Source organism: Hippopotamus amphibius, chromosome 8 (genome assembly GCF_030028045.1).
Source record: "Hippopotamus amphibius kiboko isolate mHipAmp2 chromosome 8, mHipAmp2.hap2, whole genome shotgun sequence".
In the NCBI taxonomy this organism is placed as follows: domain Eukaryota; kingdom Metazoa; phylum Chordata; class Mammalia; order Artiodactyla; family Hippopotamidae; genus Hippopotamus; species Hippopotamus amphibius.
This window is the reverse complement of record NC_080193.1, coordinates 135,817,796-135,845,094: the sequence shown is the minus strand read 5'-3', so window position 1 is coordinate 135,845,094 and position 27,299 is coordinate 135,817,796. Positions and strand designations below refer to the sequence as shown.

Sequence of the window (27,299 nt, the reverse complement as noted above, 5' to 3'; positions counted from 1 at the left end):
ATTACTTCAGCCAAGTGCCTGACCAGGAAACCCCAGTCTTATTTAGCCGCCTTCATCTCTACAGCCATCTACCACCTCTCACCACTGATCCATTCAGATTCCTAAGGATCTCTTTTTGATCCTCTCCTTCCATGTTTACTGTCATTACATTTCACCCTCGTTTGCCTAGACTTCTGTAATAGCCTCCCAGCCAACCTCCCTGCCTCCAATGCACCAATATTCTACTCTCAGTTATCTTTCCAAATTACAAATCAGAATGCATTACTCTTCTGTTTAAAATCCTTCCCTGGTTTCTCATCACTTATGAGATAAATTTCAAACTCCCTAGACCAGTATTCAAGATCCTTCAAGATCCAGAGACTCCTGCCTACTTTTCCAGCTCATCCCTTATCATTTCCTTCATGCCATCTTTCCACCTCTCCCTTCATCACATAAATATACTCTATGCTTTGACCAAACTATTTACTCTTCCCTAAACACACCACGTGCTTTCGTGTCTCCAGATCTGCCTCGTGATCTTGTCTACCTAGTGATTTTCTAGTTTTCTCCCATCGAGATCAGTTTCAGCATCACCTTTTTGATAGAGCTTTCCCTGACATGCTTCCAAAGCTCCTCACACAGCTCTCTCACTCTCTCTCTCTCACACACACACAGTCCCTTCATCTATGATGCTCTGTAGGCCATTGTTCACTCTTAGTTCTTATATCACTACACACACACACACACACACACACACACATTTTGGATTCTCCAGTTAGACTAGGAGGCTTTTAATGTAGGAACATCATATTATAGAGTTTTGTGTTCCCAACATAAAAAGTCATAGCCCAATTGAAGCAGTAAAAACATTTTGCTGCATTAATGAATAAAAATATAAATCTCATGAACAAATCAGTCAGTTGCCTTCAAGAAAGTATATCTGAATCCAAGTCCCATCTTAACCTATGCCTTTCACTAAACAGAAATTGTCTTATCAGGTTTGAAGTTGGGTTGTAGTCTAAGGACCTGTGTTTGCATTACAGAAAAATGGATGCTTCTGCCAAGAGATACTCTAGAAAAGTCTTCAGGGCCAGGGAATTAGGTCAGAGAAAAAGAGGCAGAAGCAAGGATATGTGGGGCTGGGGCTTGTCACCTGATGTGGACAGTGCAATCCTGGAGGACTTCAGAACCTAAGAGGCTGTTAAATTTGAGACAGACATCATGCATGTGTCTTACCCATGGTGTATGCCTCTAGGCTGTCTCTTCTTCACTAAAATCTCTACATACTCTGCTCATCTATGCAAATTCCCAGCTTGGATCTTAGGTTTAACCTGGTAACCTTAACCTCAAGATCAATTACCAGCACAGTTTCTATTGATACCTTTGCCTTTCTAGGTTAGTCATTTCCCCCATGCAGTTTTCCCAAGACAAATACTTCTTCAAGAGGTTTCCAAGGTTTAATCAATCATGCCTATCATGGTGACATTTGGTAGCCACAGTTCAGGATCCACAGTCTTCTCGGCATCTAGTATCACATCAAGTATCAACTCTGCTTACGTTCTGCTCAAAGCTCAGGCAGATGTTGATCCCTCACCAGCTGTGAAAGACTGACTCCCAGAAAAATATATCAACCTTAAAGTTCTTCACAAATCTGGCTAGCTTCCATATCCAAACTTCTCTAACTCTTCATCTACACAAACTCCCCATTTTTTCACGTCATTTAAAAAATTACTGAGCATATATTTGCCAGACCAGGGATGGAGAAGGTGAACAAAGCCATCTCTCCATCGTCCCTTGAATCTGACCTTTATACAGGACTCTGTTTGCGTTGAATATGCTCCCACCTGCCATCACTTGGGCTTGTGTGAATCCTTATAATTCATCAAGGCTCCATTCAAGTTTTCCTAGCAATGTCCTGTGCAGCTTCTCTTTTACAGCAAAGTGGATATTACATACTGGTTAAAGGACCATATCTAAGGACGCTGTGTACAGAACCAATGCTGATCTTAAGGAGGCTTCTAGACGTACCTCCAAGGGCTCTGACATACCTATAATTTGTATCCATTGGAGGTTTTGATATACTAGAAATTATGTGCTTGCTCCTTGTGTGAACAGCATGAAGCTGGTTGGGAAGAATGATAACCAGCCACAGAATCAAGATGTACTAGTTTTCTCTTGCCACACAGCAAATCAGACCACAACTGAGGGGCTTAAAACAACAAGCATTTATTATCTCATGGTTTCTCTAGTTAGTACAAAGAGCTCAGCCTACCCCTGTGAGCAGACAAAGAGGGAAACCCCTGAGCCTTCACTGGGGAGCCTCCCATCCACTTGGGGGAAATGGAAGGACAAGAAGAGCCTGAAGAAATCCAAGGAGAGAAATGGCAACATACTCCATGACATGGATGGGGAAGAATAGCGCTTTAGAAGAATTTGAAGATATATTCTGGGCTGCCATTTTCACTCAGCAATAAGGCAACAGGGCCCTTAGTAAGCAGCTGCTCAGCTATGATAACCCACGAGCTCTAACCGGACGCAGTCCTCACACTGCCCTGTAGCATCTCCAATCGTCTCGATGCTGAACCAGCTGTCGGTTCCCATCGGAATCGGCATTTACCCTACTGTCATCTGATAGGAGGGTTGAGGAAGATATGCCTGTCTCTATCAAAAATGTGAAAACTAAAGGTAGACCAACAGGGCTCTGACTCTGTGGGGGAAAGAATATGCTTATGTATTAAATATACAAGGAAAACCGACGTGTATAAAAAAAGTATCTTAAAATACTATCATTCATTGATGTTGCCTACCTGGCCCTGTTCTCATTTGAATTTTCCGCTCTTCCAAGCTAAGTCTTTAATAACTTGCAGGGTTTTACTTCTTGCTGTGCCTCGCCCTTTGTAAAAGATGAGGGCTGATGAGCACTGCCAGTAAGTATTTGATTGACTAATGGATAGGGTGGGTCAAGTTTCTGGGAGAGAATAAATTTGAGGGAAGGATACCCCCTTCCCCATGTAGACAATATTCTGTCAAACCCAAATGTCCAGGGCCCATCTCATCAGTGTATTTTCAGCAGGGACAGGTGGAGCTTACTGCTCGCATCCTGCCCAGTCTTCACTCCTTCAATAAAGGTAGGAAACAGCAGGGCTCTGCACACAGCAGTCACAGACCCTCAGCAAAGACAAACCACTGACCTGGGCACTGAACAAGAACAGGCTCGCTGGTCCTGCGTTGGCTTTGGGGAGCCACTCACCAAGGAGCGCTATAAGCAGCCTTCTCCCTTCATCCTTCGGGGGCCAGGGGCTGAGGGAGGAGGCCCCCTCCGTTTTGTAACAAATGACCTATTTCCCTGAAATAAGAAAGGGAGAGCAGTCATGCCGTGAGCCCGTCAGTTATATGCCACGTTGTAGCGATGTTAGTATTTCACGCCAGTAATTCTGTCTAACAGAAACTCATCTGGGCTTTTTCCCATTCCTTTTAGCAAGATTGCCGTTGTAAATCAGCAAACGTGTCCTGGAGGCTGCTTCAGGTTGGTTGTCGGGAGCAGTCTAGGTGGAAGAATCTTCAGAATAATTTAGAATGTGAGTCTGAGAGGGAAGGTCAATTTTGCTATTTAGAATCAGAGCACAACGCCAAACTTGGCTTCGAAGGGATGCTCGAAATGTCAGCCTTGGAATTTCAATTTAGAATATCTGAAAAACACAACAATTCATACGTTTACCCCCATGTGACTTAGTTCAGCTTCTCTGTTCTGACCTCTGAGCATCCTCTAAATTTGGGAGGTCGCTTAAATAATAACCCCTTTTGGATTGGTGAAACCCCTTTTTAGTCATAAGAAGAGTTTTAGTTGTAGCCCCAAGAGGAAAATAGGGTTGGTGTCTTTCTGATCTGAAGGGCATTATGAAAAGAAACTGAATTTGCAGGGAGAGTTCGGGTCCTGGCCCCGCCTCTTTTTTTTTTAAACCAGTCTCTCCCTATTTCCATCTTCCCCACCAACCCCCAAGCCCCCGGTAGCCACATTTCTACTCTCTGTTTCTATGAGTTTGACTTTTTTTTTTTTTTTTAAGATTCCATATAGAAGAGATAACTTGCAAAGTTTGTCTTTCTCTGTCTGGCTTATTTCACCAAGCATAATACCCTCGAGGTCCATCCATGGTGTGGCCAAGGGCAGGCTTTCCTTCTTTCTCATAGCTGAATAATATTCCATGGTTTATATAAACCACATCTTGTTTGTCAGTTTATCTATTGATAGACACTTGGGTTGTTTCCACATCTTGGCTATTGTGAGTAATGCTGAAGTGAACACGGGGATGCAGCTATCTTTTCGATATCCTGTTTTCATTTTCTTTGGATTAACATCCAGAAGTGGGATTGCTGCATCATATGGTAATTCTATTTTTAATGTTTTTGGTCCTACCTCTTAATAACTGTGTGATCTTTGGCAAATGCCTTGACATCTCAGGGCCTTTCCTTCTTTATCCCTAAAATTAAGAGACAGAGTTATTCAAAGGAATAAATGAGAAAGCATTTTTGTTTCTAAGTATTAAGAAAGTGGAGTTAGAAACAGTGGTGCAGGGAGATGAATGGCTCAAGTCACTCAACCAGCAACTGTAGAATCAAGGCTGGAATCTACGACCCAGCGTTCGGCCTAGCAGCAGCAGGTTTGTTAACTAAATGCAGACATGTTTCCCTCTGAGGTCAGTCCTTCTGAGCTAAGGAGGGATTGATACGAGGTACAAATTAAGCTGAGCATAGAAGGTTGGATCAACCCACTTCTGAGGGCCCTCATCTGTGTAGACTGCAACCCCTGACAGATTTACCTACCCCCTGGCAAGGCACAGACACACAGGACTCAGTAGGCATTCCTTGATGGAAAGAATCTAATGCCGGAACCTATGATGGCCCCATGGTTGGGAAGCATGAGTGAGGAGGAGACCAGGGGACTTGGAAACAATCTGTACAGATAGCTACAATCCGTAGATGTGGACTCCATTGCACCCCCCTGCCTACAGCTCCTGTTCTGGCCCCGGCCCTGTATCCTTAGTAGGTTTGCCTCTTCCTTGGGTGTCTATCCATGCTTCCCCTCAGTACGGTCACTACTGATTTACAGAAAGGACATCTCTTCCCCACCACGGTTGCTATTGCACAATATCTCTAAAGACCTCCCACTCTCTTTGGAGTTAAAGAGGAAAAACTGAGATTCCTGGGGACAAAAAACAACCCTCCTTCCATAAAAGCATCGTTTTTGGCCAGTCCCACCCTGGCTTCTTCTTACAGAAGCCATTGGGAAAGAAAGAAAGATCTCAAGTAATATATTTTTTTATTATTATTGGCTGTGTTGGGTCTTCGTTGATGCACACAGGCTTTCTCTAGTTGCGGTGAGCGGGGGCTCCTCATTGAGGTGCATGGACTTCTCATTGCTGTGGCCTCTCTTGTTGCAGAGCACGGGCTCTAGGCGTGTGGGCTTCAGTAGTTGTGGCTCACGGGCTCTAGAGCGCAGGCTCAATAGTTGTGGCGCACAGGCTTAGTTGCTCTGCGGCATGTGGTATCTTCCTGGGGCAGGGATCAAACCCGTGTCCCCTGCATTGGCAGGCGGATTCTTACCCACTGCACCACCTAGGAAGTCCCTCAAGTAATATTTAACTCTGATCACACTGTTTGTTTTAATTATTAACATTTGGCAGCCAAAGGAAACAAACAACAGCACTTCATCCAGACACTTAAGAAAGAAAAAGGAACAGCTCATACCCTGGCCTTTATAAGATGTTTGAACAATCACTTTGAATGGGCACATGTGGTCTTCACACACATACCAGCAAACGCTCCAAAGTGGGATGACTGATTCATTCACTCTGCAAATATTTATTGAACTGGCACAGTTCTAGGTGCTGGGAATATATCAGAGAACAAAACAGACAAGAATCCCTGTTCTTGTGGTGCTTGTATTCTAGTGAGAGGTGGAGGAGGCACATTTTTTTGTTGAACTATCGTTGATTTACAATATTGTGTTAGTTTCAGGTGTACAACAAAGTGAGTCATGTGTTTGTGTGTGTGTGTGTGTGTATATATATGTATATTCCTTTTCAGATTCTTTTCCATTATAGGTTATTACAAGATATTGAATATAATTCCTGTGCCATACAGTAAATTCTTATTGTTTATCCATTTTATATGTAATAGTGTGTATCTGTTAATCCCAAGCTCCTAATTTATCACCATCCCCTTTTCCCCTTTGGTAACCATAAGTTTGTTTTCTATGTCTATGAGGCTATTTCTGTTTTGTATATGGATTCATTTGTATTATTTTTTAGATTCCACATGTAAGTGATATCATATAATATTTGTCTTTCTGTGTCTGCTTTACTTAGTATGTTAATCTCTAGGTCCATCCATGTTGCTGTAAATGGCATTATTTCATTCTTTTTTATGGCTGAGTAATATCCCTATTGTATATGTACCACATCTTCTTTATCCATTCATTTGTCGATGGACATTAGGTTGCTTCCATGTCTTGGTTATTATAAATTGTGCTGCTACGAACATTGGGGCGCATGTATCTTTTCAAATTAGAGTTTTTGGCTTTTCCCAATATATGCCCAGGAGTGGGATTGCTGGATCGAATGATAGCTCTAATTTTAGTTTTTTAAGGAACCTCCATATTGTTTCCCTTAGTGGCTGCACTAATTTACATTTGCACCAACAGTGTAGGAGCGTTCCCTTTTCGCCACACACTCTCCAGAATGTATTATTTGTAGACATACATATGGCCAATAGGTACATGAAAAGATGTTCAACATTGCTAATTATTAGAGAAATGCACATCAAAACTACAATGAGGTATCACCTCACACCAAACAGAATGGCCATCAACAAAATGTCTACAAATAATACATGCTGGAGAGGAGGAAAACATTTAACAACACAATAAATAAGGAAATTATATAATATGTTAGGAGGTGAAAGAAAAATACAATAGGATAAGAGGAATGGGGTGTGTTAGGGGTGGGGGTGGGGTCCTATTTTACATGGGGCAGTCAATGTCGGCCTTAATAAGAGGGTGAAATTTTAACAAAGACCTAAAGGAAAAGAAGGTAGCCAAATGGATATCTGGAAAGCAGTGCTATAGACAGAGTAGCCAGTTCAAAAGTCCTGAGATAGGGGCTGAAGTGTTCATAGAACATCAAAGAAGCTGGTATGTCTGAAATGAAGTGGGTGAGGAATAAACTAGAGGAAATGATGTCATAGAGGAAACAGTGACCAGATAAGTGGGACCCTGTAGGCTGATATATAAACTTTGCTTTCCTTTAGAGAGATGGAGCTATTGGGGACTTCAGAGCAGAGGTCTAACACTACCTGCCTCGGGTTTTAATAGGATCCCACTCTGGCTTCTGTGTGGTATCTTCCTTAAATGCTCAGTTAAGGTCACAGGCATAGGGCCTTTGCTCACTTTTACTTCTCCTCAAAGATGTTCCAAGTTGGTGGATTTCCAAGCGGACACATCAGCATCCCCCACTGAACTGAACTTTCCTGTGACCTCCAGCATGACCCCCCGCCCCCTGGAAGCACAGTCCCAGCATCTTCCATCCCAGCATCACATGGAGAAGGACAAAGAAAGGGAAGAATCTTCTCTTCCCCTCTGTTTGCCGACTTCTCAATAATTCCAACTCCACCTAGCAAGATCCATTAGAGCTAATTAACGACCCTCCTTTCAGGAGGTGTCTCTTCACGATGATTAATTCTGGGTCAGAGACAGAAAGCTTGTTCCGTTATAGTTCTTTTAAAAAAATTATTATTATTCAGGCTTCTAATACTGGCGTGAACTGCGGGTGAATTTCTGAAGTCATGTTACTTAGCTGTCACAACTAGTAATAGAAAAATTCGATTTATAAAGAATTAGGAGAGGCAGGAGAGGCATGCTCTTCGGTTTAGAACAAAGGAGATCAATCCTGACACAATGGCAGCATGACATCCGTGGACTTTGAAGATTCCAGGCTTCCTCTTCATTAATTAGAGAGAATCAAGAGTTCTGGTGGTTAATTATTTGCAGAAATTGTGCTCTGCAAAAGCAGATGCCAAGTCACTCCAGCCGCCTCCAGCTGCAGCTCTGCATGATAATTAAACTGCATGTCAGTCCTGAGCTCGACCTGGTGGCAAAGAAACCCTGGGATGGCCACTGCCATCCCCCAGCCCTCAGGCTTAGGCGGGGTCATGGGACTTCCTGACACAGGGCGCGCGGGAGGCTGACGCTGTTCTGAATGGATTACTCTGGATCGGTAGTGCTTTTAAATCCACATCAGGAAACATAAGATCAAAGTTACCTACCATCTGCTCTTACAAAGTACATGTTTGAGCGGGGTCAAGGGCAGTTCGCGTCAAGGTCACCTGGTGCACTTGGGTTGTTGCTGCTGTTACCATTGTTGTTACGTGGTTGAGTAATCAATCTCTGAAAAAAACAACTTGAATTTCTTAATTACAAAAGTAATATGCATCCTTCACATCAAAGTCAAGCAATGTAGAAGTGTACACAGTAAAAACGGAGGGCTCCTCTCTGCCCGCCTCCCATCCCCCCTCCGGAGAGAACCATGGTGAGGTTTGAGAGCTTTTCTTCCAGACTCTTCCTAGGTTTCAGGTTGCAGCCTTTGAATCCTCTTCTGATGAGCCAGATCCTGACGACTTGATACGACATCTTAGCAGCCCTGCTGCTTTCTCCTGTACCCCCAAGACTCCTTGTTGTCCTCAGTTTCTCTGCTTCCACGAGACTCAGTGACAGATTTACTATAAGGGAATCCTGGTTTGGGAGTCTCGCCATTGAATTTGACCACATTGACTGTCCTAAGAATGCAGAGACATTGGTTTTTATTTGTGCGATCTTCATGTTCCCACGCAGGTTTTCACAAACAGTAAATCTGACCCCATCGTGGTGTGAGCAACACATCCCAACTCAATCTGTCAAGCCCAATCTTTAATTTGACCACAGACACTGTTGGAAAGAAAGTAGAAGAGCATGTGCATTATAAAAGCCATCAGCCCTGTTGATGGGAACAGATGCCAGCGGTCTGCTCACACCCACTGGGGGAGGGGAAACAGGACACAGTGCTGCTCTTTCAGAAATAGAAATGTAGCTGAAGTTAGCCCAGGGCCTCCAGTACCCTCGGTAAGGTAGCAGGCAGAGCCTTGTCTCTAACCCTCTCAGTCATCAAGTTCTTGGGGGGTTTATCCGTGTGACCTCAGATCTCAAGCTGTGTAGGGCCTTGGATGTCTGACTGGCGTTCAGGAAGAGCCGTGGGTAGCAGGACGAGAGTGGCTGCCTGGCAGGCCTTTCCCCAAATACCCAGTTTGCTGGGGTGGTTTGACATTTGCTGGCATTAAGACCCTTTGGCCATTTCACAGTCCATTTATTTAAGGTATTTGAAACTCTCTGCAGAGCAGCTAAGGTTATAAGATTAGCCTGGCTGACATCAGAACTTTTCTCGGGTTACCAAGGGTATTCTGAACACTTAGAGGTTACCCAACTTTAAATAGCAGTAGCAAGTTTTGTCCACATCTTGATTACAGCATTTATTATACTCCTTTGCAGTTATCTTTCTACCCAACTCGAGAGTTACCTCCTGAGAGCAGTGAATGTGTTTTAAGCATCTTGGTGCTGCTGGCTCCTAGCTGGACGTGAGGTACCGATTTCAGGCTAACTCTGTTTTACTGGGCTTTTATTATACAGTATTTGTTTGCTTGGCGGTGGGTTTTTTTGGTGGTGGTGGTGATGGTTGGCTGTTTCAGTGAACATGGTATGACACAGGATGGAATGGTTAGTTTTGTGCGTCAGCTTGGCTGGGCTATAGTACCCCGTGTTTTAATCAGACACTAATCTAGGTGTTTCTGTGAAGATATTTTGTAGATTTAGCATCTACAACCAGTTGACTTTAAATAGAGGAGATTACTCTCAATATTGTGGCCTAGACAACCAGCCTTAAGGGTAAAAACTGAAGTTTCCTGACTCAAGATGGCAGCATCCAGTCCTGCCTGAGTTTCCAAGCCTCCAGCCTGCCCTACGGATTTGGATTTGCCAGCCTCCACAATTGTGTGAGCCAGTTCCTTAAAATAAATATCTTTATATAAATAAATAAAATCTCCTATTGGTTCTGTTTCTCTGGAGAACCCTGACTGATACATATAATATACATAAATTCATGCAAAACACACCATTTGGGGCTTCCCTGGTGGTGCAGTGATTAAGAATCCGCCTGCCAATGCAGGGGACACAGGTTCTATCCCTGGTCTGGGAAGATCTCACATGACGAGGAACGAGTCAGCTCGTGCGCCACTACTACTGAGCCTTCGTTCTAGAGCCCTCGAGCCACAACTACTGAAACCCGCGCACCTAGAGCCCATGCTCCACAACAAGAGAAGCCACCACACTGAGAAGCCCGCACATCACAACAAAGAGTAGCCCCCGCCTGTCACAACTAGAGAAAGCCCACGTGCAGCAGTGAAGACCCAACATAGCCAAAACTAAATGAATAAATAAATTTTTTTTAAAAACCACACCATTTACCTATCTATCTATCTGGGTCACTCAACAAGTATTTTTTGAGTGCCTGCCATGTACCAGATATTGGACTAAGTCCTAGGAATAATGGCAGGAAGAGACAGTCCCTGAACTCAAAGAATGGTTGGGCTGAAGGCAAGTCCAGGGAGGTTCCCTAAAGAAACAAACCCAGGCTCGGATCTGCAGGAACTGGACTCAGACGGTGAGTCACTTGAAGCAGACTTGGCCTGGGGCAGGGCCAGCCCAGACTGGCACAGAGCCAACAGGGACTAAAACACAGTTGCCTAGGCATTCAGGGCACCTGGGTTTCATGATACCGAAAAGGAAACAGGACACAAAGCTTGGGGGAGGGAGGGATGTTTAGGGTGGTTTTTCTTGCCATAGGCAACCTTGAGGCTAAAAAAACTTGCCTTTCTACCAGCACCACTTCCCAAGAATTTCCCTTCCTGCTGCAATGGGTTGACGTTTCCAGGAGCCCTGGGGATTTCTCATCAGCCCAGAAGTTTCCAGGAAGGGCTGGCTTTGGGCTCTGTCACTATACCTTTGGCCCAGGGGAGTGGCTGATGGGAGGAGGAGGAAGAGGCTTGGCTCTTTGCAGCTTCTCCAAAAGTGGCACCCTTTAAAGGAACCTTGAAAAGAATACGCAAACCTGATGTTTGTAAGTCTCATTTGGAAGATGCAGGAGAAAGCAGTGTGAGCACCAGACCAGCCAGACGGTTCAAAGAGAAGGTAGTCAGAGGTGCGTTAGCCTTTGCTAAGCCGGGTCCTTCCCTGGCCCGGTTTACACCCTGCCAGCTCCAGGGCTCTCTCTGCAGAGAGAACAGGGCACATTTACTACCTCCTTATCCTAGCAAGAAGCGAAGGCAAGGCTCGGGTTAGACGTCTCTGCTCCTGTGAGCAGTTCCGGGTTCAGGCAGTACTGAGTGAGCCCGCATAGCATTCTTCATGAGTGAGGAAAAATTGTCACCTTCCTCACGACACTTGACTACTGTCTGCCGTAAAACGGTCTTCATCCATATGCAAATCTGTATGAAGAAGATTGGAAGATCATCTTTGGGGTTCTGCAAGGCACAGCCCTTTGTGTGGCCCTGGGACCATCTGAGCTTCCTCTCGGGAGCTCTAGCCTCGAGCCATTGTGGTTTCCTTTGCCTCAGGGAGCTGCTGTAGTGGGTGGCTTGCCTGATTTAACTAAGAAGCATCCACAAGCCTAGATCTCTCCCTAAAGGAGACTCAGTCCTCCCTGGCTTTCCCTGAGCGCTCACCCAGGAGCTGAGGACGTTAGCACTACCCATCTGGCAGCCTGTGGTAGAATTTTCCAGGTTCCCACAATCACCTTACCCTTGCTTGCAAGTGTCTCTTCTATCTTCCCAGTGTAGTTATTTATCTAAGAATCTCAATAAACTTAACACTTCCTCGGCTGAAAAAGATGCCACCTAATATTGATGGAGTCACGTTCACCCAGGGTGAAACCCACCGTGGTGACGGGCAGACCAGGTGTCCCCATTCCACTCCCTCTTCAGGGGTTCACCCCAGGGATGTAGATAGTGGGTGAGTCACCCTCCCGACAAAGGCTCTGGCTGTGGGCGGGCCACTCAGACTCCACTGGCCTCCAGCGGCCTCAGCACTGGGGACACAGGCCCAGAGATACCCTCTTCTCGGCCTTGACTTCATCAGCCTGGACCCTGTCACCATTATCCTTTTAAGAAAGAAAAAGGGTGTTCACCTGGTCCTCATCCCACACTCTGTTACGATGCCCACTTGTGGGATGTGGGGCAGAGGAGGATGTCTAGCATAGCTCGAGAAAGACTGCTCTGCGTTAAGGGGCCCCCTTTCTGGGAGTTCTGCAGACTGGTCACCACCACACCTGCCCCTCTTTCCCTCTGAGCCTTTGATTACCCACAGTTCTCCCCTGTATTGTCTGATAGACATTTTTTGTCTTCTATTCCTGGCCTGACAGGCTTGTTGGTAAAAGGAAAAGAAAAGCTACCTGGATGCAAGTGTGCCCTTGGCAACATGCTGTCGCCTTCTCTCTCCAAACACACAACGCTGTTTTCTGTGCTTACAACTCATTCCCAGGAGGGGCTTTTCCCCCAGGCTTCTGGAAGGAATTGCTGCAAAAGAGCATGTATGAAAGACATCACAAGTGACTGGCAGATCACTAATGGGTCCCGGTCCCATTTTTTGAGCATCATCACGAATGGAAAGGCAGTGGGGAGGTGACTTGCTCACCGACTGGCTGATTTGAGATGTCAGTCATAATTCCTGCTTCATAAAGTTTCCGGAGAACTTGAAATGAGATGAGGTACATAAAGTGCTTGGTGCACAGTGGGTACAAAATGAGCACTGATTTCCCTCTCGGAAAAGTTTCATATAGAGCCAAGCGACAGAGAGGCCCGCGTGGCATGCATCACTAGAGTGAGGGCTAAGAGCAGGGCTCCTGGGGACAGAACCCTGGGCTCGAAGCCCTTGTCTGCCGCTTAACAGTGCTGTGGATTTAATAGGTCTCTGAACCTCTCTGCATCTTGTTTCCCCATCTGTGAAATGGGACCAATGGTAACAGTGCTTCCCTCGTAGGAATTTTAGACCAGCGCCAGGTACAGAAAGAGCATATACGTATACTCCTACATAGGCTGTTATACTGTGTTATTACATCACTGCTGGTTATTCTATTTCTGCCTGTGTGTGCGTTGCCATGACATCGCAGTTCATTCCTTATTTCACAAATATTCTTGCATGCATCCAGGATAACATTGTAAAAGTTATGTGTTGCAGGATTATAATTTTTTCAGGGTATTAAAGGTGCTTTGCAGAAAAAAAAAAAATAGCTCAGCAAAGAAATATGTGATTCTTTGGCTTAACGATGCTAAACAGGTATTTTTACTGCAAGATTTCACAGAACATTTAACATGCTGAGCACAGTCCAGGCGGAAGCCCAGGTCTGGTGTCACCAGGACACACTCTGGGAAGTGCTGGCCTAGGATCAGGTGAAAGAGAAGTCATAAGCCTCTCTGGCTATAAGCACTGCAGGTAGGGACATACTAAAGGTGCTGTCAGGAACGGCAGAGAGTCGAAGTGTCAGGAGAAGCCAGGCTGGGAGGAATTTGGCAGAAGTAGCCTGGGAAGGACGCAAGTTACATTGCTGGGAGTTAGCAACACCCAAAGATAAAGCAGGCTGTAGCTCAGGACAAGTGAAAAATAAAAGTAAGGGGGAGTTCATTCTTTCTCCTAACGCCAAAATCAACTTTTCATTGAGCACATACTATACCCCACACACAGTCCTTAATGGGGAATGCCCTGCATGCCCAGGAGGGCAGCACTCACAGATGGAGCCAGCAGGCAGGGAGACGGGCTCTATGAAAACAGCAAAGGATAAAGAGCTCTGGGGGCTTGGGAGGGGAACATGCTCCAGGCAGGAGGCTGGAGAAAGGCCTCCAAAAGCATATTCTTTGCGCTGAGTCTTGAAAAATGCTTATTATGTCAGGCAGAAGTGATGAGGAGCGTTTCAGGTATAAGAGGTCCCTTGGGCAAAAATGAAACAATACTGGCCGGAGTTGGGGATAGATGAAACATGAAATTGGTTAGGGTGTATGGGGACAGGGCAGGGACAGTCAGGAGTTCAAGCTGAAGAATCTTGTCCAGACAGTACTGTCAGAGAGCCATGAAGGCTCTGCCTGATGCTTCATTCATTCATTCAACAAATATTTATTGAGCATCTACTATGTGCCAGGCACCATCCTAAGTGCTTAGGGATAGAACAGTGACAAAACAAAGCTCCTGTGCTCCTAGAACTTATCATTCTGGTGTGGAGAGAAACAGTAAATGAATAAACGTATAACACAACATCAGGTAGCAATAGATGCTATAAAGAAAAATAAAGCAGGGCCGGAAAATAGAGAATGAGTAGATGGGGTGGCCAGGGGTGGCTAAAAGGAGACAACACTCGAACAGAAAACTGACTGAATTCCTGAATGAAATGAGGGGGTCAGCCCAGCAAATAAGCAGAGGAATTATGTTCCCAGCAGAAGGGACAGTCAGCACAGAGGTCTGAGGTGATGGGTACCTGGAGAATCCCGGAGCAAGCCCCACGGGTGGCTGGAGTGGGCTGTGTGAGAGGACAGGAGGGAAGGACATCACTGAGGCCAGATGGGTCACTGCGAGAACCCTGCATTTTATTCAAGGTGTAATGTGATCTTGGGTTTTATTTTGCTGGCAGTCGCGGTGTTGAAGGTCTTAGAACAAAAGGGCCACAGGGCAATATGATATGAGCTGTTATTTTAGTCAGTGGTTTTCCAATTTGAGGGGCAAGAAGAAATCTTACAGAAACATCATACTACAGTCTGAAATCAAGGGATACCCTGGCTGAAGTGGGGGTGGGAGTCCAGAGCCCCAACCACTGCCTCCTTCTCTTCCTTTCCCTTCCCAGGGGCCCCGTGGGACCCTCAGAACTCTGTATCAGTGGGGTGGCTGGGCCAGGTGTGTGGGATGCCCATGAGCTACAGACCCTGGAGGCAGGACAAGAGCCCAAGGCTTCGGCAATGACCTAGAGGACAGAGGCCGGGATCTTAGGCTGGGGTAAGGGGAGTGGCAATGGAGCAGAGGTGATGAAGTGGGTCTAGTCTGCCCTGCTTACCCCTGTCAGCTAATGTGCTGCCCGTGCTGTGCACCAGCAAGAAACAGGCATATTCCATGCCCAAGAGATGGCCATCTTTGGGATTTGGCAGGGGTGGTTTCTTCTGGATGAGTGGTCTTCAGAGAGATGGGGAGAACTGCAGAGTAATTTCTACTTGATGGGAGGATACTATTGGATGGTTGGAATGGACTCCTCTCCCCTCTCCCCACATAAGACAAATAGTAAACATTGCCCCATGGGTTTTATTATCTTCTGTTTCCCCCTATCATTCTTGCCGACCTCATTGGCCTCCTCCATCCCCATTGACTGCAGCAGACATGCTCCTGCCTCAGGCCCTTTGTACCTATTGTTCCTTCTGCCTTGGAGGCTCCACTTCAGAAATCCGTATGGCTGAGGCTTCGTGCCTCCAAGTTTCTCGGTGAGGGCTTTCGTGTCCTCTCTACCTCCTTGACAGTTCCCAGCTCCTTTCTCTGCTTTGTTTTCTTTATTCCTTCGCACTTGTTACTGTCTAATGAACTCTATATTTTAATGCTTCAATATCGTTTATTGTCTCTTCCTTTTCTTCCGGATATAATCTCTATGAGAGCAGGGATTTCTGCCTATTTCATGCTCCCAAGGCCAGCAGCAGTGTTTGGTATAATAGGGGTCTCATAGAGATTTACGGAGTGAATGAAAGACTTTTCCTTGCAAGAGCAATTATCACAGGGTCTAGGACCAGTTAAAGAATTTAATACAAAGGACTTGTATTGGACAGCAACATGTAAAAGAATGAAATTAGAACACTTCCTAACACCATACACAAAAATCAACTCCAAATGGATTAAAGACCTACATGTAAGGCCAGACACTATAAAACTCCTAGAGGAAAACATAGGCAGAGCACTCTATGACATACATCAAAGCAAGATCCTTTTTGACCCACCTCTTAGAATCATGGAAATAAAATCAAGAATAAACAAATGGGACCTCATGAAACTTAAAAGCTTTTGCACAGCAAAAGAAACCATAGAGAAGACAAGAAGGCAACCCTCAGAATGGGAAAAAATAATTGCCTATGAAACAACGGACAAAGGATTAACCTCCAAAATATACAAGCAGTTCATGCAGCTTCATACCAAAAAAGCAAATAACCCAATCCACAAATGGCAGAAGACCTAAAGAGACATTTCTCCAAAGAAGACATACAGATGGCCAACAAACACATGAACAGATGCTCAACATCACTCATCATCAGAGAAATGCAAGTCAAAGCAACAATGAGGTATCACCTCACACCAATCAGAATGGCCATCATCACAAAATCTGGAAACAACAAATGTTGGAGAGGGTGTTGAGAAAAGGGAACTCTCCTGCACTGTTGGTGGGAATGTAAGTTGGTACAGCCACTATGGAAAACAATTTGGAGTTTCCTTCAAAAACTACAAATAGAACTACCATATGATCCAGTAATCCCACTCCTGGGCATATACCCAAAGAAAACCATAATCCCAAAAGAAACATGTACCATAATGTTTATTGCAGCACCATTTACAATAGCCAGGACATGGAAGCAACCTAAATGCCCATCAACAGATGAATGGATAAAGATGTGGCATATGTATATATATATATATGTGTGTGTGTGTGTGTATATATATATATAATGGAATATTACTCAGCCATAAAAAGGAATGAAATGGGGCTATGTGTAATGAGGTGGATAGCTCTAGAGTCTGTCATACAGAGTGAAGTAAGTCAGAAAGAGAAAGACAAATATTGTATGCTAACTCACATATACGGAATCTAAAAATGGTACTGATGAACTCAGTGACAAGAACAAGGACGCAGGTGCAGAGAATGGACTGGAGAACTCGAGGTTTGGGAGGGGGCGGGGGGTGAAGGGGAAACTGAGATGAAGCGAGACAGAGTAGCACAGACATATATATACTACCAACTGTAAAACAGATAGCCAGTGGGAAGTTGTTGTATAACAAAGGGAGTTCAACTCGAGGATGGAAGATGCCTTAGAGGACTGGGGCGGGGAGGGTGGGGGGGACTCGGGGGGGGGGAGTCAAGGGAGGGAGGGAATACGGGGATATGTGTATAAAAACAGATGATTGAACTTGGTGTACCCCCCAAAAATAATAAATAAATAAATAAAAATTTTTTTAAAAAAAAGCTACATATTAAAACAAAGAACTTGTTACTTATATCTTCTAAAGCAGCAAAGCACATTTATTGTGGGCCACCTGATGATCTGAAAATAATTATTTTCTTCCCTGATTTGTTAAAAATACGAAACATATGCTAAACGAGCTGTATGTTACTCCACATGAGGATGTGAGACTTCTGTTGACAAGTATTTCCCCAGAAACACCCAGTGGCCAGTACCATGCTAGGCACGGGTGCAGTGATGAGTGAATTTGGTAAAACATGCAATTTCTTGAAGCAATTCTAGATGAATAACCTACGTCTGCAACTGACCCCCGCAGTCACTGTACTCACAGATAGCCGCCAACTGACAAACAGGTTGTGTTCTTACGATTCATTTTTAATTCAACTGATGGAACTTGGAAGACATTGTCTTATAGAACCTGCATGATCAATGGGGGAGAGTTTTGCAGGCTGGGCTGCAAAAGCTCATTTAAGAATAATGCAATTGCATACCATAAATTCAAGATGAAAAACCGTAGAAAAGAATATTGTTGGATTACTAAACAAAATATAAATTGAGTTAGAAAGTGTGTAGTTATGTACGTTGGGTGGTCACACTTGAGAAAAGCATCTGAAAATGTTGAAAAAAATCTTTGGCTTCCTCAAGGGAAGCTGAACTCTGGATTTTAATTCGGTGACCTCATGTTGGATGTCTCATCCTGAGCCAGTGCCCCTTTCCCCATTCCTCCCCTCTCTTGACTTTTCCTTGGTCTTTTCTCATTTATTATTTATTTATTTATTTATTTATTTTATTGGCTGTGTTGGGTCTCTTTTTCTGTGTGCGGGCTTTCTTTAGTTGTGGTGAGTGGAGGCTACTCTTTGTAGTTGTGGTTCATGGGCTCTAAAGTGCAGGCTCAATAGTTGTGGCACACGGGCTTATTTGCTCTGCGACATGTGGGATCTTCTTGAAGCAGGGATCGAACCGGTGTTCCCTGCATTGGCAGGGGGATTCTTAACCACTACGCCACCTAGGAAGCCCCAACTTTTCCTTGGTCTTTTCTTTCCCTTTCTCTTTTGCTGGCTATGTACATCTTTATCTATCCCTGTCTGCTTTCTCTGATGGTTGATGCCTCTCCTACCTCTTTATTGAGCATATAGCCTTTGCAAAATCTTCTCCCTTTTTAACCCTTGCAATAGAAAAAGGGCCACAGGACGAAAGCTTATCAAGATCACATGTTTGGAAGGATATGGTCATTCATCTGGATTCCTAAAGACATAGAGAGAGAAAAGTTTCCCATGTCCTTCAAAAACTGTGGCAAATTCAATACTTTTGGTAGTTTTTTGTTGTTGTTGTTTTTTTGCTTCTTTGATTTGCTTTTTAAATTCGCTTTATAAATAATCTTCATGACTTAGGTCAAGGGATAGAATCAAAGAGTATGAAGGTACTTTTCGCCTGCATAATGTCCAAGGCAATGTAGTAATGTACTGTGTTGTAATGGGGTTCAGCTCTTCTCAGGAAGGAAAGTTAAAGATGTGTTAGGTCCTCACTGCTTCTGCTCTCATAGAAAGAAACTTACATGAGGACCAGGAGACCCCTGGTCCTGTCATTGTCTAAGTGAGCCACAGGGTCAGTTTCCTGGACTCCATTTGCTCCTCTTTAAAATGTGGACAGTAAATCTGTGCTTCTGATCTCATTAGACTGTTGACAGGAACAAATAGCCCAGTAGAAATGAAATTGCTCTTAAGACTTAAAAACCCTAGAAGCCATGGTATTACAAATTATCCAAACGTTAACTCTGACCTTCTCTGGCCTCTCCAATAACCTGGCTAATTTGGAAAGTTTCGGTCTTCTTACCTCACCCAGGAAAGTCCCAGGTTTTAAGCAAGAAGGGTTGAAATTAGTCAGGATCTGACATTTGTTTTGGAACCATTATCAATAACACAAGCAGGCAGTTTAAGTCTTAAGTGCCATAAAATGTATTTGCAAAAGGAGAGGCCAGGAGGAATAAATGCCACGTTGAGTGAATGCTAAATCTCATACCTGCATTTTTTTCTACTAACTGGGTTGGGCCATTCTCACCTCAGAGCTGGGAAGCAGGCACAAACATTTAGAATATGCCCTAGGTGAAAATCTTTGTGTGTCAGCTGCAGCTTAAGGAGCCTTTCTCCTCCTGGGGCCTGACTCATGTGTCTAGAATGTATACTTGCTCATACATAACAAGCATATAGGCATTGTGATTATTTTTCTCCACTGGGTTGTTTGGGGATTTCAGTTCACTCAGGGTAAATGATTAGTGCGTGTCCTCATAGAATAAATGCTGTGCTATATGAGAGCTTCATTAGGACATGAGCCATTTGTACCACTCCCTAGCCAGCCAGAGACCAGTATGGGTACGGCATCTTCTGCTCTAAGACTCACTTACACACCTGGCAGAGTGTTTCAGCTCATCAAGATCCTTTGTTGTAGAGGATGGAAGATGCCTCAGAGGACTGGGGCAGGGAGGGTGGGGGGGACTTGAGGGGGGGAGTCAAGGAAGGGAGGGAGTACGGGGATATGTGTATAAAAACAGATGATTGAACCTGGTGTACCCCCCAAAAAAATAAATTAAAAAAATAAATAAATAAATAAATAAAAATAAAATTAAAAAAAAAGATCCTTTGTTGGAGGCAAACCTTGGTGCAGACAGAAGATGCTGTCTGCCTTTTCTAAAGGATCCGTGTGCAGAGAATCAGGAGCTTGACATCCTTGTCCTGAGCAAGTGACAGTGTGACTGTGGATGAGTCCCTTGTCCTCTCTGTGCTTCAATATCTCATCTATAAAGGGAGAGGATCTTTCAGCTCTACAAATGCCAAGAGACAAAGTCAATGTTATAAGCACTAGCTGTCCCGTTTGCCACACATCTCACCAGCTGGGCCTCATATTTATAGGTAAATCAAGAGGTAGAGAACTGAGGCTGAATGGGCCAAATAGAGGCCGAAGGCAGATTTCATAGGCCCTCTATAATGCTTATTAAAAGTTTTTATTTTGTTGCAAATCTTTGAAAATCAGGAGACATCCTATAAAAATCTAGATTTCTGGTTGCTCTTGAAAAATCAAAACATCTGGCCACATCAGGCCAGATTCCAAAATAGCAGCCATTAGCTGGAGCTGAGAGGTGGCTGTTCCCTTTGGATCAGACATGTGCTTTGCATTTTGCCACAGTCCCTACCACTCCCTATGGCTACCTACCCCTAGTCTACCTTATGGTACCTTCCTAACGCCTATAGGCAATTGAAATTGTAATCCTTGCCCTGCTATCTCTCCCTATCCCATATGTATTAACTTCCACCTTCAGTACCTTTTCTAAAAGGAGATTTTCTGCAGATTGAGAGAAGGGGGGAGGCAGAGACAGAGGAGGGGGTAGTCATTAACACTCTGGCAGGAAGTAGGTGAGCAGAGCACTGCTCTCCGGACAGGAGGACCTCAGAGTCTTGGTGAGGAGGGAGGAGGGCTGAGAGGCCAGGGGATACCTGTGGAAGGGCCAAGGGTTAGGTAGAGCAGCTTTGTACCGTAGAAATATCATGCAAGCCAGATGTGCAACTGAAAAATTTCTAGTAGCCACATTAAAAAGAAGTAAAAAGAAATAGGCGGAAACATTTAACTGAACATCCCCAAAGTATTTTCATTGCATCATGTAATCAATTTTAAAATTATTAATGAGAAGGATTTGCTATAAAGCACAGGGAGCTCTACTCATTATCTTATAATAACCTAAAATGGAAAAGAATCTGAAAAAGAACACATACACACACACACACACACACACATACACACACGTATGACTGAATCACTTGGCTGTACGCTTGAAACTAGCACAACATTGTAAGTTAACATTTGAATTTAAAAAATTATTGAGGGGCTTCCTAGGTGGCGCAGTGGTTAAGAATCCACCTGCCAATGCAGGGGACACAGGTTCATTCCCTGCTCCAGGAAGATCCCACATGCCACGGAGCAACTAAGCCCGTGTGCCAAAAAAACAAAACAAACAAACAAAAAAGTTATTGAGATATTTTACATATTTTTCACACTAAGTCTTTGAAATGCAGTGTATATTTTATATTTATATTGTATCACTTCTCAGTTCAGACTAGCCACATTTCAAGTGCTCTATAGCCACGTGTGGGTGTGGCCACCACAGAGGACAGCACTGAGACGAGGAACCCCCTTTGCCGTGTTGCGCAGAGCTCTTGGTAGCTACCTAATGCGATTCAAAAGGCAACCTTATTCGCCAAGGGCTCACTATCACTATACAAAACACAAATAGGATTTGCTTTCTTTTAGTTTGTTTGTCTCACTGAGAAAAGATAGCTAGAGCTCAGGACAAATACCATTGAAACAGTATTGCAACTGGTACCCAACTGCTTCTCCTACATTGTATGTCCCTGGACTTAGTATTTTTTAACTTCAGTTTTCTCACCTCTAAAGTTGGTAAAAATTGTATTTCCTTAAAAAAGATTATTGAGAAGTTCATGACAGCACTTTACAAACAGTAAATAACTATACAGGTGTAATAAAAAGAAAAACAGCTGTATTTTATTGAATGTTAGCCTCTGTGCTAACACTTTGCATATCATCTTAATCTTTTATAACACCTCTATCAAATGAAATTATTATGCGGATTTTTAAAAGAAGAAACTGAAGTTTGTAGAATTTAAGTATCTGGACAAAGTCAAACAGGTAGTCAGTGGTACAGCCAACCATGGCTTTGAAAACAGGCTGGATTATACTCATGGCATTACTCTAGTTAGAGAGCAAGCAATGAGAAAGAGAAGAAATGAATCTCACCTTTTACTTTCTTAAGTGTTTTAAAGGTGAAGAAACTAGGCTTTATAATTATATTATGATCACACACATTACAAAAGAATGGCCCTGGTAATTTAGAACTGGACATTATCTAGAGTTGTCATTCTGGTGTTAACTCCATTGAACCCTCTGAGCCAAAGAAATCTCCTGATTTTTGAGATTGCTTTTAACTCCAAAAAGGAAGAGCTAATCCCTTTAAGGTCGAATCTCTTCGGTGGAGGAAACGAATGCATAGGCCTGGCAGGTAAATTCGTTACCACTTGGTGACTCTGCCCCTTCTCCGCTGAATCAACAATATCCGTCCATCCCAATTCTTCCTACTTCCCGGGCGGTGAGTTACCACTTCTATAATGAGATGATTTATCATCAACATTTCCACCTCCAGCCTGACTCATGCAAATATAGATAAGAAAGATCACTTGTGACGAACTTGCTCCGCAATTGCACACAGACTCAGTGTGAGCTGAGGCATTATTGCCTCCAAAATGATGTGGTTTTTATCACAGCAAGTGACATTACCGGTGTTAGTCTACATTGTGTCCCCACAGAACCTTCTCAGCAGGGGGGCCCCGCTCCTGCCCGCACACCCGAATCTTTCCCAGTGGGATCCCCTTGTAAGCACTGCTCCCACTGCCTGGAGTGCCATGTCCCTCAGTCTGTCCCATCCAAATCAAGTCTGTCCTTCAAGGAGCACTCAGCTGAGGTCAGGAATCTGATGATTTCCAGCTGCATTGTTTCTGCGTCTTTCACGTCCCAGCAATTATTGTCTGCCCCTCTCATTTTAGTCCATCTCACGCTCCACTGTGTTTTGTCATTGAACCAGTTCGTGTATATGTTTTTACCCAATCAGATAAAGATTCCTTGAAGACAGGTCCCTTGTATCTACAGTATTTTACACTTCAGCAACACCAAAGTATTTTATTTACTGACCACCTAAATATACTTATTTTGTATAATGGCGCTGTGTAAGATGTGTTGGATTAAATAAATTTTAGCTTTGAAAACCGTATTTGGGTTGGCCAAGAAGTTCATTTGGGTTTTTTCTGTAAGATGGCTCTAGGAGTGCTTAGTTGTCTTTAAATTCATTCCAAACAATTTTGTTAGATTGTATTGTGACAGCTGTCATATGTGTGCATTAAAAAAAAACTTATCAAAATTGGTGAATTTTTGTGTAGCCATTTTAATACTGAAGATGGAAGAAAAAAAGCAACATTTTCGGCATATTAAGCTTTATTATTTCAAGAAAGGTAAAAACGCAACTGAAATGCAAAAAACTATTTGTGCAGTGTGTGGAGAAGGTGCTGTGACTGATCGAACACGTCAAAAGTGGTTTGCACCCACAGCTGTTGCTATGGGATGCACCAGACATAGGAAAAGAGCACACCGGAAGAAGGGATGGTAGGCACAGAAGACACACTTTGCATTCTTTCCGATCTATCCTTAGGGTAGCCTTTCCTATGGTCTCTAAACAGCTTAACCCACATAAAAAAAGGCAGACTCCAAATCTTCAGGATGTGAGCACAAGAGGCATCAAAATAATTGGTAATCAAATGTTAATCAAAGGCATACTCGAGTTATCCTGTCATTTTATTAAAATGTCTGTCGATTCAGCCTATCACATAAAAGGACAAGAATTCATTTCTGGTGAAGCCTTAACTTGCCGGTGCCGGGCCTTGTTTCATTATGTATTTAATTAGAAGTTTTCTTGGTGTTGTTTTCCTTTCAATTCCAAGAATAAAAAGTGAAAAATGAAAAAAAAAAAAAGTGGTTTGCAAAGTTTCGTGCTAGAGATTTCTCGCTGGATGATGCTCCACAGTTGGGTAGACCAGTTGAAGTTGATAGCAATCAAATCAAGACACTGAGAACAATCAACCTTATACCACGCAGGAGATAGCCGACATACTCAAAATATCCAAATCAAGCACTGAAAATCATTTGCACCAGTTGGTTACATTAATTGCTTTGATGTTTGGGTACCACATAAATTAAGTGAATAAAACCTTCTTGACTGTATTTCTGCATGCGATTCTCTACTTAAACATAATGAAAATGTTCTGTTTTTAAAAAAAAATTGTGATGGGTGATGAAAAGTGGATAGTGTACAATAATGTGGAATGGAAGAGATTGTGAGGCAAGCGAAATGAACCACTACCAACCACACCAAAGGCCGGTCTTCATCCAAAGAAGGTGATGTTGTGTATATGGTGGGATTGGACAGGAGTCCTCTATGATGCGCTCCTTCTGGAAAACGAAACAATTAATTCCAACAAGTACTGCTTCCAGTTAGACCAACTGAAAGCAGCACTCGACAAAAGCATCCAGAATTAGTCAACAGAAAACGCATAATCTTCCATCAAGATAATGCAAGACCACATGCTACACTGATGACCAGGCAAAAACTGTTACCACCTGGCTGGGAAGTTATGATTCATTTGCCGTATTCACCAGACATAGCACCTTCGGATTTCCATTTATTTCGGTCTTCACAAAATTCTCTTAATGGAAAAAATTTCAATTCCCTGGAAGACTATAAAAGGCACCTGGAACAGTTCTTTGCTCACAAAGATAAAAAATTTGGGGAAGATGGAATTATGAAGTTGCCTGAAAAATGGCAGAAGGTAGTGGAACAAAACAGTGAATATGTTGTTCAATAAAGTTCTTGGTGAAAGCGAAAAATGTGTACTTTATTTTTACCTAAAAACCAAAGGGACTTTTTGGCCAACCCAATAGAATAGTGAATTCTTCCAGCAGTTACAAAGCTCTGCCATAATTTCAAGGTTCTTAACTGTCTCATTCTCCTTCCCTCTCTGCCCATCTCTCTCTCTCTTTTTTTTTTTTTTTTTTTGGCTGCATTGGGTCTTCGTTGCTGCACGTGGGGCTTTCTCTAGTTGCGGCGAGCAGGGGCTGCTGTTTGTTGCGGTGAGTGGGCCTCTCATCGCATTGGCTTCTCTTGTTGTGGAGCACGGGCTCTAGGCACACGGGTTTCAGTAGTTGCAGCACACGGGCTCAGTAGTTGAAACCCATGGGCTCTAGAGAGCAGGCTCAGTAGTTGTGGCCCATGGACTTAGTTGTTCCACGGCATGTGGGATTTTCCTGGAGCAGGGCTCGAACCCATGTCCCAGCATTGGCAGGCAGATTCTTCACCACTGTGCCACCATGGAAGCCCTCTCTGTCCCTCTCTTGACTGTTACTAAGTTTTGTGGTGTGTCCATTTGTTACATCTAGTTAAGAGTACTTTGATAATGCTACTCCTCACTTAAAATGTGTGTTATTAATATCCTGCAGCAAAAGACTGAATTGTCTTGTGAAATATATGATCAGAGTAACATGGAAAGCAATAAAATTGGTATGGATAAAGAAAAACATTGCTCCAGGTGAAATGGAAAAACGAATTGAAAACTGTGACTCAGCCGTCTGCATTTTTCCTGGTTTAACAAAGCAGCACAGAATGTACAGTGGCCGTGGATAAACTCTTAATGCCTTTCCAGGTAATGAGTAACTGCGTGTGACTAAGACAGAGTTAGGAGAAAGTCTTGGACCTTGGGAAAGAAAAAAGTTCCCCTGACTAGCTGGATAATTGGATACTTCCAGTTCTGGGAAAGGTGACCATATCAGAGGCTTTAGCAACATTGGTGTTCTTGTTTGTCAATAAGAACCTGTAAGAAAAAGTTATTGTCTCTAGTTAAAAAATAAGTACAATGATAAAATTCAGGGATCTGTAAATTTCTTGAGGTCAAGGGCGTCCTTATTTCATTTACCCTTTTGTGGGGCTTTTCCTATTTTCGCTGAGTTGTGTTGTGAAGTCAGCAAACACTGGGACACAGGGTAAAGCCGAAAGTTCCTCTGGGGTCTGGGTTTTCAGATCCGTGGAGAATAGACTTGGCTGGCAGCCTTCATGAGAACAGGCACTTGAGTTTACCTTTGAGTAACACAAATTAAATTCCAAGGCGAAGACTGTTATCAGCAATCGCTAAGCCCAGCCCAACCCCTGAACTCTCCCTCCCGCTGCCGTATTTCAACAGGTAAACAGAACCAATGGCTACTTTAATGCACTCTACCTGCCTTGTGCTATGTTAAAGTTATTTGACTTTCCAGCCTGTGGAATCGGGGCTTTGGTTTACTTTCAAACGCTGCTTTCAAATAAAAAAAAAAAAAATCTGAAACCAAATGATTTCTTCTAGCAGGTTCTCTTCATGTTTCTTCAGAACCTGTACATGTCAGAGAAAGTGGGAGAGAAGAGGTGTAGGTGCCCCTTTTTTCTCTTACAGAGTCAGCCTCCAGATACTTTGACAATCACCCTAGTCAGGTCCACCCATACCCCACGCTGGCGAAGGGCTGCCATTGCCAGTCTACAAATGCTTCTGGTGTTCTTCATTTCCCCACTCTCCACATCCAAACCATCAGCACTACCTCCAAAGATCCCAAATCTGTCTGCTCTCCGGGTCTGATTCAGTCACCCGAGCACCATCCGATCCCATCTGTCCTCCCACATCAAATCCTGCTCCGTCTCCCCGGGTCTCCCTGCTGCCTCTCTCCCCGCTAAAATCCATTCTTCCCACAGCAGCCTAAGTTATCCTTTCAGAGCATAATCAGATTATGCGACTCCCTTGTTTCAAACTCTAATTGTTTCCATTATGCTTAAAGCGAAATATGAATGTCTCTCGTGCTTTGCAGAGCCATCTGTCATCTGGGTCCCCTCGTGCAGACAGGACCAGCCTCTTCTGGCACCACTGTCCCCTCCCTAGATGTCCTAGATTCTTTCCATCATCAGATCCCACAGAGCTTGCCTCTGCCCACTTGCCTTTGCTGTTGGTCTGCCTGGAATCCTCTTTCCTCTGGTCTCCACATTCATGGTTCATCCTTCGTTCTAATCTTGATTCACCGTCACCTCCTCACGGAAGCCTTCCCTGAAGTCCCACTGTAACAGGAGCTCCTCGTCACCCTCTACCACACCACCCTAAATCAATTCTCTGCAGAGCACTTATCGTAATCTGACATTTTCTTATTTGTTATCTTAAATGTATTTAGCATTCATCTTTCTCCATTAGGATATTTTTTCTTACTCACCCTTATAGCTCCAGTGTGTAGAAAAGAGCTGGTCACACAGTAGGTGCTTAGTAGGTATTTTGAGTGAATGACTTAGATAAATAGCGTCATGGTCATTCTGTAATGGT

General features: G+C 43.7%; 1 protein-coding gene across 6 annotated transcripts in view; it reads left to right on the top strand.

Annotated features, from left to right (window-relative positions):
* Window positions 1-27,299, top strand: part of ITGB6 (integrin subunit beta 6) — a 126,418-nt gene that overhangs the window by 2,366 nt on the left and 96,753 nt on the right. For 2 of the 6 annotated variants that reach the window (XM_057744235.1, XM_057744233.1), the window contains exon 2: window positions 25,411-25,613. The exons of the other annotated variants lie outside the window; for them this stretch is intronic. The gene's annotated coding sequence lies outside the window, so the exon portion shown is untranslated. The remainder of the gene's footprint in view (window positions 1-25,410; window positions 25,614-27,299) is intronic. 6 annotated transcript variants of the gene reach the window in all.